At 40.1% G+C, this 13,694-nt stretch overlaps 1 protein-coding gene and 1 non-coding gene across 2 annotated transcripts in view; both read right to left on the minus strand.

Annotated features, from left to right (window-relative positions):
* Positions 1–13,694, minus strand: part of LOC149451275 (ADP-ribose glycohydrolase MACROD2-like) — a 750,194-nt gene that overhangs the window by 568,221 nt on the left and 168,279 nt on the right. The window lies entirely within an intron of this gene.
* LOC149451278 (U6 spliceosomal RNA) lies at positions 3,491–3,593 on the minus strand. The gene has a single exon (XR_016315042.1). It is a non-coding gene; the product is annotated as a U6 spliceosomal RNA (small nuclear RNA).

Here is a 13,694-nt window from a genome sequence, read left to right on the forward strand (position 1 = left end):
CTTGATCTGTCACCCACTGTGTCCACCAGAATCGGATGTAATTCATAAAAAGGATTGTTTATAACAGTGATCATCACTGTTATAAGCAATCAGTGTAAAACAAAATCTGATCACTTCCCCAGAGTAGTACAGTGTCACTGTAGTAACACTACACTGCTCTGGTCAAAGCAAAAAGAAAAAAAAATTGAAAAACATTATTTTTCTCACTTACTGTTACCAGTTAGTATCTCTGATCGCTACCAAACCAGTCATCTTATGATGTAGTGCACTGGTGACAATCACAGCTGATCACATGAAAAATGTCAGTTATCGGCATTTCCTGTCCTCATGCGCTGTCACTGTGCGAGGAAATTAAGGTTGATACCTGGCAATCCTGTGACAACACACATTTACACTGCTAATTGGTGTCATCCCATTAGTTCCACCTATCAGTGCAGCTTATCAGTGCCTCCTCATCAGTGCCAATCAGTTTAGAAAAATTACTTATTTGCAAAATCTTATAACTGAAACGAAGAAAAGCATTTTTTTTTCAAAATGTTTAGTCTTTTTTCCTTTGTTTAGTAGAATTTTAAAAAACCCAGCGGTGATTAAATACTACCAAAAAATTATACAAATGTCATATGGGTACAGTGTTGCATGACTCTACAATTGTCAACGCAGAAAGCTAAAAATTGGCCTGGGCAATTTTTTTGTCTACAATAAAGGAGGATACACATACAACAGACTGTTATGTATTTTTGTGCATTCAATGTCTAGAAATCTCACACGTTTTAAAGAAGTGAAGCAATAAAGGTTTGCCCAGACATACCACTAAACAAGGAACCATTCTTGGTGGTAGCACTTTAGTGAATCTGCTTCGAAGCCTCTTGTTGGAAATTTGTAGGATCATTATCTAAAAGTGCACTTTTCTCAACAACAGAAAATCTTAAGATGGCATAGTTCAAAGAAAGTGTTTCAGTTGAAAATGTACTTGTCTTGCTTCTCGGCCTTTATATAAGTAATGTGGTCTGCGTTCCTTGAGTAATTAGCCTCTGAAGCTAAACAAAAGAAGGGTGAAAGATCTAAGTATTTATGGCCAGAGGGCAATTATTCACATTAAATGTAATCTGTTATTAGACAAAACTGCCACTAAAGACACTTTTGAGCCTCTTTGCTACTTGAGGTGAAGTTGAAAAGGGTGAAAGTTAATTCAGCTATGGCCTTCTCTGCTTCTTAAGGATTATTGATTGCGTTCTTATGTGCAGGTCTTGCCCTCTGTCATGTGACTGACAGAACTGAACTTTATTCCATGGAAAATAAAACAACATGCTTCTACCATGCAGAAAGAGCCTGTTTGTGGGCTTCATCTTTCTGACCATTATTATCCTCTGCACACTCAGGAAGCTACAGCCTTATCCTGTCCATCTAAGAGGCAGTTTGGTAAATATATTTTGTTATTCAGTGCATTTTGTAAATTATAAAGATGGATACTTATGGACAGCTATGAGTTTGGGTGTGAGCAAACAGATTAAGGTTTCATAAGGCATGGTCATATCTTAGCTTTTGAAGCATATTTAAAGATCCATATTTGTATTTTATTTTATTTATTTATTTTACCGAACAAATTCAGTATTTATTTAAAAAAAAAAAAAAACACTCCCTAATTACCGCTCCTAAGCCTCAACCCCCACCCAGGTGCCTCTGGGGAGCAGGGGGGGAGATACCCAGATTTGACAGGTACCCTTTTCCACTACCATTGCGATCGCCTAGGTGTGAAAGGAAGTGAAAGTTGTCCTCCCACTCTTGCCGAAATCTTCTGGGACATGTGACAGGTCCCAGAGGATACTGGGACCATTCATAAAGCACAGCACTACTCGTGAATGAGCAGTGGGCAGCCAGCTGTGAACCCGCAAGCTGTCACAGCCAGTTGCCCACACTGAAGATGTCGGCGCCAGGACAGGAAGGTTGGTCAACCCGGCCGGTGTGCGGACACTGCGGTATCGTGGGACAGGCAAGTGTCCGTTTTTAAAAGTCAGCAGCTACAGTTTTTGGGCTCATTTCGATTCTTGAAATGAAAAGACTGTCAAAAAACCAAACCAGCATGTTGGAATTTTGTAACAACGGACAATTTTTGAAGCGTGAGTGGTGGAAGCGATCGGGAAAATTGTACTGTTCATGTGCATGTAAAATCGATCAACTACTCTCAACAATCACGCTCTGCACAGCTCCTCCTTAGGCCTCCCCTCTGATGATGTGCCTATAGCACGAAAGGCCTAAGGAGGAGCTCCAGCGGTGGAATGACGTCACGCTCTGCACAGCTCCTCCTTAGGCCTCCCCTCTGATGATGTGCCTATAGCATGAAAGGCCTAAGGAGGAGCTGTGCAGAGCGTGACGTCATTCCACCGCCGAAGCCACGAGGAGGCCCGGCGGACATCTTTACTAGGGTCAGTACTGCCTTTTTTCCATTTAAAGCCTTTATATGGGTCTGGATCTGCATGCTGCCCTATACTTTTATTGAAGCAATAAATTTTGTTTAAAACATACTACACTATCTCTGGCACCTGTTTTCTGGGGCTCCTGTGTGGAGCTGCTACCCCCACAGAGAAGGTGCCTGTACCATTCAGAGGAGAGAGTATCACTATCAGTGTGGAGTGCCTGACTGACCTTAAGGGGACATCAGGATCCAATTTGGAGTCTTCGGCGATCCACCGTGAGAGGGATGCCCGCCATCTGATCTTTGAGGGATCTGACATCTGGAATGATTATTCCTACATGCGCATAACCCATGCGTTTCTGGTGATTGCGCATTGCTATTATTTGAGGCCGCAAGAGCTTTGGAAGTTTGCATCTTTTTAAAGAAAACCACGGATATTATTACACTGACTTCTCACCGTTTTCAGTTCAATTTCTTTAGCGCTGCACTTTTGATATTTAACCGTTTGCCTGGGGTTCCGCTTTAACAAAAAACGTACACAAGGCTTTAATTTAAATAACGTTCACTTTAGAAAAGTAGAATGAAGGAATACACAGTACTTGGAATTCTAAGTTTACTTTAGGTTTACTTGGAATATATAAAACAAGTTATGCGGTGAGCACTAAAGCTTATAGCTATTGATTTAAGGGGAAGAAAATAATTTGTGGTATGTGGATCGATGAGTTATATTATACTTGATTGTTTGCAATTTTCTTATTAGCTTTTAGAACCAAAGGGAATGAGATGTTGACCTAAAGATCAGCCACAATTTTATTTATAGCTAACAGGTAGCATAGAGTAAAAGAGAAGCCATTATGAAATAAAAAAAAAACCAAATACAGCACCCATTTCATACTTTGTTACAACCTGCTCCCCAAAGGCAATTGGTTACTCCATGGTTCTACAGTTATAGTTTCCCTGTTACAGCAAAATTAGATTGCACATTATATGCACTTTTTGCCATTCTCCGGATTAGATGCAAGTTAAGTTTTCTGAGAATGCATGTTTTTATTTAGGTTGGTGAACATTTGTCTTTTTAAACCTGTGGTTCGCTTCACAATTTTGTGCATCATCCTTACGCAGAGACCATGCTAATTTTCTCTGTATTACGCCAATTTTAACATATGTCATGAGACAGAACAAACGTGGCTTTTTAATTCAAATTATGTGCTATTTTAAACTCAAGATTCTTCTAGGTATAGTTAAAGGTTTTTTGGCATTCAGATGAATTAAACATATGAAAATGGGCCCATTTACTGTACCATCTTGCCACCGGTTTGATGGACCAGCCCTGTGTTGCACTTGGACTACGTATAATTATCCTTCTGGGTGCTTGTCTTGTCTACGCATGTGCAGTTCGGAACACTGTTTTATGCGCCGGCGGCCCAGTTGAACAAATGATGATTACAATCTCTCAAGTCCTGTTTAACCACTTCAAGTCCGGACACTTTCACCTCCTTCCTGTCCAGGCTAATTTTCAGCTTTCAGTGCTATCACACTTTGAATGACAATTGCGCGGTTATGCAACATATTAATTTTTTTGCATTTTTTTGAGACAGATAAAACTTTATTTTGGTGGTATTTATTCATCACTGGGATTTTTATGTTTTTGCTATATAAATAAAAAAGTCCAAACATTTTGAAAAAAAAAGTTTTTCTTATAAAATTTTGCAAATAATCTTTCTTCAGAAATCTTGGCCAAAATGTATTCATCTATCTTTTTAGTAAAAAAAAAATATCCCAAATTAGTTTATAACCAAAAATAATACAAAAAAAAAATGTTTTACATTTTTATTTCACTTCTTTTAAATTAATATTTATGTTTTTTTTTAACATACCGTCACCCTAGCAGTACAGTGTCACCATAGTGACATTGTACTACTTGTGGGGGGGGTGATGATTTCTTTTTTTCTTTTTCTTTTTTACACTGATTGCTTTTACACCCATAAAGGCTGTAAAAGCAATCATTTCTCCTTCTCTCTGGCTGCATTCTTGCAGCCACTGAGAAATACTATGAGAGCTGTGATTGGTCACAGCTTGTCCTATGGTACAAGGCTGTTGTGAATAGCCTTGTACCATGTGACCTCTGTGATCATTCACAAATTTCACAAGTAGTAAGCAATGATGTCAGGAAGTGACATCTTGTTTACTACTGTTCCTGCGATCACTTGAATCGGGACCTGTACAGCAATCGGTGTTCCTGCGTGCGCGGTGCCGTGCGCTCCCAAAGAGCGTGCACAGGCAGCGAATGCGGAGGCCGTTTATAGAACGGCCACCTGCTCCTGTCCAGCCATTTATGTACAGGTGTCGGACGGGAAGTGATTAAAGAAAAGATAACACCCTGTCTACCCTGGACAGCTGAAGTAGAAAGGTGGAAACCTTACAACTGGTCTAAAATGTTGCAACATTACCAGTACCCTTCTGGGGGTTGATTCACTAAAGGCCAATTAGGATACTCACTTTTCAAGGGAATTTTTCTTTAGCTTAGTAAATGATGAAAATTCACTTTGCAAATAATACGCAATCACAAGCAATGAAAATTAGAAGGGATTTTTGTTTGCGTATAATTGGATGATGGAAGTCCGCAGAGTTTTGCCTTATTCACTAAAGGAATATTTCCTTGCAAAGTGAACAGCCTACTTGCCTTTAGTAAATCAACTCTCTGAACTCAATTTGGAGCCTACATACTATTAGCCAAATAGTGTATAAGCCAAGGGCCAAAGAGATTTGCAGTAACTTGCAGTTAGTTTAAGGCACTCTGGAATGTTTTGCTCTCAATGCGCAGCCTGTTTTAAGAAACAAACCATACAACTACTTCCGAAGTATATTATGTTTGAGTCAGGATATTAATGGTAAAAATAAAAGGTAATCCTTGAAGACAGATATATCTTGAAAGTGCTTTTGACCTTTTTGATCTATACTGTGATTCTACTTGAAGCAAACTGTTTCGACAAGTCCCAGGTGTGACCGATGAGCTAATGGACATTAACGCAGTTACAAATATCAGAGGTAATACCAGGACGTGTCCAAATCACTCCTTAGACCCTCTAAAAAGGCACTTGCAAGATTAAAGCTGGTGGAACAGTCAAGGAGGAACAGGTGCACATATCATTGATCTGTGAATACAGAAATAGCCCTTTTCTTATTCCTATTCAGCAACACATTAGCCTGTTTATTAGATCACAGTAATGTGATAAAGATAGAAAGCTTTATACCTTCTCAGCCATGTGAAAATTGTGTGTTTCTGTTGCCCAAAATTATTTTTAGACACAACCTTCAGTTTAATTGTGCATTCTTTCAAAAGTTAAGTGCAATTATTTTAAGGGTTATGTAATTACCTGAAACCCATATACTGATTGCCACACAACAGCTAAAAAAAAAAAAAAAAAGTTAAAATAAGGCAGTGGAAGGGTCTACTCTTTAAAGTTGAAGTCCATGTAGGGCTTTTGTTGCATTGTTACATTGGACCAGATTGGACTAATGTAGATATGCATATTCCATACCTGTGGGGCCGCTGTGGAAGATGAAAATCACTTTAATATTCGGTGCTACAGTGCCTGCCACTTTTCTTCTGGGTCCTTTACAGAGCTGCTACCCTTCTGCATAGTGCACACAGTGGATCGCTCAGATGGCATGGCAGCCATTCACAGAATGCCTTTTTTTCAGCGAATACAGAGCATTCTCCAAAGTGACATCACTGTCCTGCCTCTCCACCTCATCCAATCAGACAATGCCTTGTATGCACTGAAAAATGCAAGGCTTTGTTTGAATGTCGGTTGTGCTAAGGGAGCGACCTCCTGTGTTCACTATGCAGAAAGGTAGCCGCTCAGCACAGGACCTGGAAGACCATGGAGACTACTATAGTAGCGCCAGGTACTACAGTGATTCTCTACTTCCATAGCGGTCCCAAATGCATAGAATATGTATAGTTATATGCAAATTAACCCCTTGCCCTCCAGAGGATTTACCCCTCTCCCTGACCAGGCCATTGTTTGCGATACGACGCTGCATTACTTTAACTGACAACTGCGCGGTCATGCAATGCTGCACCCAAATTAAATTTATGTCTTTTTCCTCACAAATGGAGCTTTCTTACGGTGGTATTTGATCGCCTGTGCATTTTTATATTTTTTGAGCTATGAACAAAAAAAAAGACAATTTTGAGAAAAAAAACAATAATTTAGGACTTCTTGCTATTAAACATGTCCAGTCAAAAAATTTAGGCCAAAATGTATTCTGCTACGTCTTTGATAGAAATAAAAACCCCAATACCTGTAAATTAATAGGTTTACATAAAAGTTATAGCGTTTACAAATCGCGGTATATATACTGGGATTTTTTTTATTTTATTTTTTACTAGTAAAGGCTGCGATCAGCGACTGCGGCGGGCATTCAGACACTGGGTGGGAACTGACTTGGTGTCACTGACATCCCCAGTGACACCAATACAGTGATCAGTGCTAATAAGCACTGACACTGTACTAATGGCACTGGGCAGGAAGGGGTTAACATGTGGGGCGATCAAAGGGCTAACTGTGTGCCATTTAAACTGTGTGTGTGTGCCATTTATAACTGTAAGCACACTGCTACTCAGAACCATACAAAAGCAGTGTGCAGGAGCTGACAGGGAGGAGAACTGTTTTGTTTACTAACAGTTCTCCCCCCCCCAATCAGAGATGCTCGGCAATCACCGGGTGCTGGTGAGTAACCACCGTCCAGGACCTGGAGATTGATAGCCGTGGCCGAGAATAACGGCACGGGTAGGGCATGCGCCCCCTACCCGGAAATGCAAAATCACATATATTATTTATATATATATATATATATATATATATATATATATATACACATATACACACACGTGATTTTGCGCAACCGTGCCGCCCTGTAGCAGTATGTCTGCTACAGGGCGGATGGCAAGTGGTTAACTAAAATAAAAAACATACCTGGAGATCAGCTTTAAACTGATTGGAGGAAGTAAAAGGAATGAAGGAATTTGCGAGTATAAGTAGGGATATGGCTAAGGATGGTGACACTTAGCTAACTAGTAAAGAAGCACAGTGCTGTCACTAATGCCACAGAGCACAACATGTTAATAGGTGGATCACAAGAGTAGGCTTTAGGTTACAAACAAGCAGCCTAATAAATAAATAATGGGTTTTATTCATTAGCATTGCACTGATTTCTATACAATGGCTCATCTTCAAGAGTTGGCAAATTTTCAAGCAGTTATTGACTAAATGCACTTTGCAGAATATAAATCTGATCCCATTATCTGATTCAATATGGGTCTCTGAATATCTTCCGTAATTAACACAGCCACCTGGATGAGCTGTGAAACATTGAACATTACAGCATATGTCCGGGTGAATAGGATTACCTGCTTCTAGGTGTCCGATAAGGAATCAAGTATTTAACAACAGGATTTGCATACCTATAATTAGTCCTTCGTGCATGTAGTATCCAGTACACCACAAGCCATAGTTTTACGTATATAAGCTGGTAAGATTGCCATAACCATTTATCTCTTCTGAGGTCAGTCCACACTCATCACCCCTTTTTTTGTGAGCAAAAAAACACATTGTAGCATTGAAATAGATTGGGGATGGTTTTGACTTCCCCCTGCTTAAATTATAAATATGTACTATCTTGTCTGTTCCTATTAGCTAGTTTATCAAAGCTCTGATAATATTAATGGTGACTATATAACAATCGTAGCTAAAGAACACAATATTCAAAGAAGCAAAGGTCTTATTTATTTACAAAGTAAGATCCCAACATAGAAACTGAAAAGAATATTACATAGCACATAGAAATGAAAGATGATACGTTATGTAAGTTCATCCTCAATGATTTGTATCCTCGCTGGGCTCAAGGAAGATAGAGAATGAGACCAGGCCTGCCCTTGCACTTATACACTCACAAGCAACACCCATTCAATGCCTTCTGCTTGGCCTATATAGTCCTCTGTCCAATGAAATACAATCGGTAAATTGCAAGCGGCTGTTTCTAATCAACCAGTAAGGTGAATCTTCCAGGAAGTGCGTGGCTGTCCTCCACCACAGCGCACTGCTATTTTGCCATCAAGCTTCTTGACCCAGGTCAGCACCACAGCCCACATCTGGCCCCCTTTGATGTCCTTGCCAGTCAGGAAATCACGCATTTTAATTTTCATATCATCAGGTCTGAGCTGATGCTCCTCTGCCCCCACACATCACATCAGGAGGCCTATGCGAGAACATCCTTCAAGAAATGAATTCCCCTACCATGACCAAAGTTCTTGGACCATAAAAAATTCACAGATAACAAATGGTTAAAATGATATTAAACCTTATTTTATATCCTATTACTTGTACAACTTGTGTACAGGTTCTTCTGATCTTTCTTCAGGTCATTCCTCCCTTTTAATCTGGTCCCCTGATCACTGGCTCTGATTTCTGTTCTAGGAGTGGCTCCTTGGCTTGCAGGGTCCTGCTGGAGCCACCCTTACATGAACACGTCTGGGAAGAGGACTACAAAACTACATGAGGATGCTCCCTGCACAGAAACACATAGGTAGCCCAAAAAGACACCATACAGAAATCTGATCTTACACCAAAGGAAGTAATTGACAATGACTCCTGAGGCAGCACTATCACACATCAAACAGTCCCTTTGACAGGGCAGGCCCTTCAAATAAGGGACAGTTGGAAGCCATGCTAGCCCATGGGTTGGTGTGGCATCACACCTCACACCACTGATAAGGGGTGGCCAATCCAACACTAGAAAAAAGACAGAGCCATGCCTCAGGAATTACCAGTTTTGAGAGACCCAAGAGTTTAAATACTGGTTGCTTCTTTAAACGTTAAAAGGATTTTGTGTATATCTTTGCTGACTTAAACCTGTATTTCCAGAGATTGCGGTTTCCTAGGCCTACAGTTTAAAAGAGAAGTTACATAGATTAAGTATAGTATTGCTCCTGCCTTACGTGAAATGCAAATGTCATTTTAGAATTACTGATAATCCTTTTATTGCTTACGAGCCTGGCAGAGCATGAAGGTGTTATTAGATGTCACTGTTCTAGTGCTATTGGTGTTTGTGGCTTTGTGAATATAGCCCAGCCATTATTTAATAGATTAAGGCATGTCTGTCCCGTTGTTCACCAAAAGGAGAATGAAATGTCAGAATTCTGTTACCAATTTTTCCCTATGTTTTTTTTTACACTAGCTTCTATCTTGCCATAAGTGTAACCCTTTTTACGAAGGACTGTTTCAGTAGCAATATACACCATTTACAAAACAAATGCATAATTTTATGATAAGCTAGAATGTTTTAGCACAGCAAGAATTCAGACTAGAGCTACAGGTTCTTAGCATGCAAGTCATAGCAAACAAAACATACAAGCCAAAAAATAAAAAAAAATAAAAATGAGAAGGAACAGATAGACAGAAATAGTCCCAGTGGGTTCCTTTTTAGATATACAAACTAAGCCAATAGGTATATGCAGTCATCTAGATTTTAAAAGAAAGAATGTGTTTTTTTGTTTTGTTACAAGTTAAGACTTATTAACACTTTTGCATTTTACCAGTACCGTGCATTTTGAGTTGTGTGTTGGGAGGCCCATAGAAGTCAATGCCATGCATCAAAATGCAAATAAGGCATTAACAAGACTTGGTCAGCGACCATTAAATTACCCACTTATAAACACTAAATTAAAAAGGTACATCACTGCATGACACAATGTAAAAAGAGAATAACATGTTGATGTATAACATGCCTGCCTAATGCTATAAAAAAAATTTAAAAAAATAAAAAAAGCTTCTCTGCGTACATCATTGGTCTACAGGGGCCCTTATTGTTTCACTGCTATATGAAACTGATCTGTGTCAACAGAATACTGGAAATCTAGACTGCTGTTCTCACTCAGAGCACCTGGTCCAACACATCCCCCGCACAATGCTCCAATCAACAATGCTTATTGTTTGACCTCAAGTTCGGACCAAACTTTGGATTTTTGTGTGTTGGCCTGAACGCCAGACTTTTTGCTCATTCGGCATGAGCAGATGATCATATATAATAGCAGTGTTGCTACTGCTACTATATGTGACAGCTTCCTTCCAGTCAAATGGTTGTTAAGGTAGCAGCAAATGCAGGTACCACATCCTTGGCAACCAGTAAAGTCACCTGGTGCCATTCACTGGCTGGCTGGGAATTTTGTGTGCTCCAGTTTTAGTAAATCAACCCCATAGAGTTCAGGTTTTAAAAATTAATATGCTGCATTCTTATGTGGGAAATCTGTCCATATATTCCATACCTTAGTAAATTTAGCTGGACATCCCCAGGAGGCATAGGTAGCTTTATACAGGGGTATAAGAGGTATTCACCAGAGCTTTCCAAAAAAGGGGGCATCAGGGGATTTCCATTTTAAAACTATGGCCTTCCTTGCGTAAAATAGGAGTAAACTAAGAAGAGTTTTGGTTGCTCGGAGAAACAATTGAGTACTGCCCGTGATACTTTTTTTATTTGCACTAACATACAATTTTAAAGACAAGCTTTCAGGGTATGTCCCCTTCTTCAAAGTCCAAACAGTACTGTTTGGACTTTGAAGAAGGGGACATACCATGAAAGCTTGTCCTCAAAATTGTATGTTAGTGCAAATAAAAAAAGTATCACGGACAGTACTCAATTGTTTCTGTCGCAAATGCACTAATACCGCTACAATCACCTCAAGCAAAATGGAAGGTTGCTCGGAGGAAAGCTAAGGAGCTCACCAGCCCAAGCAGGCAGATATCCACAGACTGCAGTACAGATATAGTGGTTAAGGTGGCAGTGAACTGGGTGACCATGTCCCAAAAACAGTGGACCTTGGAGTAGGACCAAAACGTGTGGGAAGTTGGCAACCATGCTAATGCACTTCCAGCAGGATAAGCACCTGAATAAATTTTATTCAAGGGTTGGGGCATAAGGTAAGCATGGTGTAGTGGTTTAAAATGGATTAACCAATCCCCAACAGCTACCAATTGCAGAAAGGGGTTTTCCAATGTCTTCCCAATCCTCGTCATCCATATCTGGAACATCCGCCTGCCCTTTAGCATTTAGGCTATCCAGAACTACATGGACAGAAGGCAATAAGTCTTAATAAATATTGGAAAGAGGTTTAACAATGAATCCTCACACAGCAAGGATTCCAAATCAGTCTGTGCCATGTTCAAAGGTGTTGTCCTGCCCACCAAGACATGATGCCTTGATTGATAGAAAAAATACTTGTTTGTAGTGTGCATAGGGAAAGGATGGATAGAAAAGTATTCTGGACATGAGTTTTAAAATTATTTTGATTCAAGATGGTCATAGGAAACAATGCCTCTTTAAGTGATTACTAGTAAAATCTTTAAAAAAAAAAAAAACACACACCAAATTTTCTGTTGCACTCAAACCTTATCTGTGCAATTATGCATATTTCAGTTACCAGGCAACAGTGACAGTGTGAATGAGTTTTCCTTAGCGTACATCTGAAAAGTAGATTTAAATTGGCAATCTTTAGATTAATATGGGCATTTAAAAATTGTGCACTCAGTATTAAACAGCTAAGTGAAGCAAACATTTTAAAATGGTAGAGAGGGAGGAACGATAAGATATTCCACGAGGATTTATGGGATTTCATTCATATTGAAAGATCCACTATATTGCCAAAAGTATTGGGACACCCCTCCAAATTATTGGATTCTGGTGTTCCAATCACCTCCATGGCCACAGCTGTATAAAATCAAGCACCTAGGCATACAGACTGCTTCTACAAACTTTTGTGAAAGGATGGGTCGCTCTCAGGCGCTCAGTGAATTCAAGCATTGTATCGTGATAGATTGCCACCCGTGCAATAAGTCCATCCGTGAAATTTTCTTGCTACTAAATATTCCACGGAAAATTGTTAACGGTATTACAACAAAGAGGAGGCAACTGGAAACAACAGAATCTCAGCCACGAAGTGGTAGCCCACACAAAATGACAGTAGGGTCAGCACATGCTGAAGTGCACAGACACAGAAGTCACCAACTGCCTGCACAGTCAATAGCTAAAAGACCTCCAAACTTCAAGTGGCCTTCAGATTAGCTCAACAGTGTGTAGAGAGCTTCATGGAATGGGTTTCCATAGCCAAGCAGCTGCATCCAAGCCTTAGATCACCAAGCATTGGATACAGTGGTGTAAATCATGTTGCCACTGGACTCTAGAGCAGTAGAGACGTGTTCTCTGGAGTGATGAATCACGCTTCTCTGTCTGGCAATCCGATAGATGTGTCTGGGGTTGGCAGTTGCCAGGAGACTGGTACTTGCCTGACTGCATTGTGCCAAGTGTAAAGTTTAGTAGAGGGGGGATTATGGTGTGGGATTGTTTTTCAGGGGTTAGGCTTGGCCCCTTAGTTCCAGTGAAGGGAAATCTTAAGACGTCACCATACCAAGACATTTTGGACAATTTTATGCTCCCATCTTTTTGGGAACAGTTTGGGGATGGCCTCTTCCTGTTCCCACCAGTGCACAATGCAAGGTCCATAAAGACATGAATGAGCCAGTTTGGGGTGGAACTTGACTGGCCTTCAGAGTCCTGACCTCAACCAGATAGAACACCTTTGGGATAAATTTAGAGTGGAGACTGCGAGCCAGTCCTTCTCCTCAGACAGCAGTGCCTGACCTCACAAATGCACTTCTGGAAGAACGATCAAACATTCCATAGACACACTCCTAAACCTTGTGTACAGCCTTCTCAGAAGAATTGAAGTGGTTATAGCTGAAAAGGGTGGTCCAACTCAATATTGAACCCTACGGACTAAGACTGGGATGCCATTAAAATTCAAGAGTGTGTAAAGGCAGGTGTCCCAATACTTTTGGCAATATAGTGTATACTCCAATAATTAAAAAAAATCTAAATAATTTCCATTTACAATTAAAATAATGTTTATAGAGAGACTTAAATAATAAGTACACTTACAGTGCCCCCCCCCCCCCCCCCCCGCCTGTGCTCAAGAAATTTCTATGTACATACACATACCTACAATGTTTCCCTGTGGAGATCTATGCTTTGCGTAATTTTTTTGACACTATACAATTGATTTAAAATGCACCTAGTGTAAGCGTTAGAATTCAACTTGGCATGAACCTCTTGTAATCCACTTTACAGCACTGAAAGGGGGAGGTTCAGTACTTTGAGGCCATCATCCTGTCAGAACATTCTGAAAGGAGGAGAGAGTAGAAGGAGCAGAAAAATGAACTCA

This window comes from Staurois parvus, unplaced genomic scaffold (genome assembly GCF_062004578.1).
Source record: "Staurois parvus isolate SC_StPar_1 unplaced genomic scaffold, SC_StPar_1.0 ptg000543l, whole genome shotgun sequence".
NCBI lineage: Eukaryota > Metazoa > Chordata > Amphibia > Anura > Ranidae > Staurois > Staurois parvus.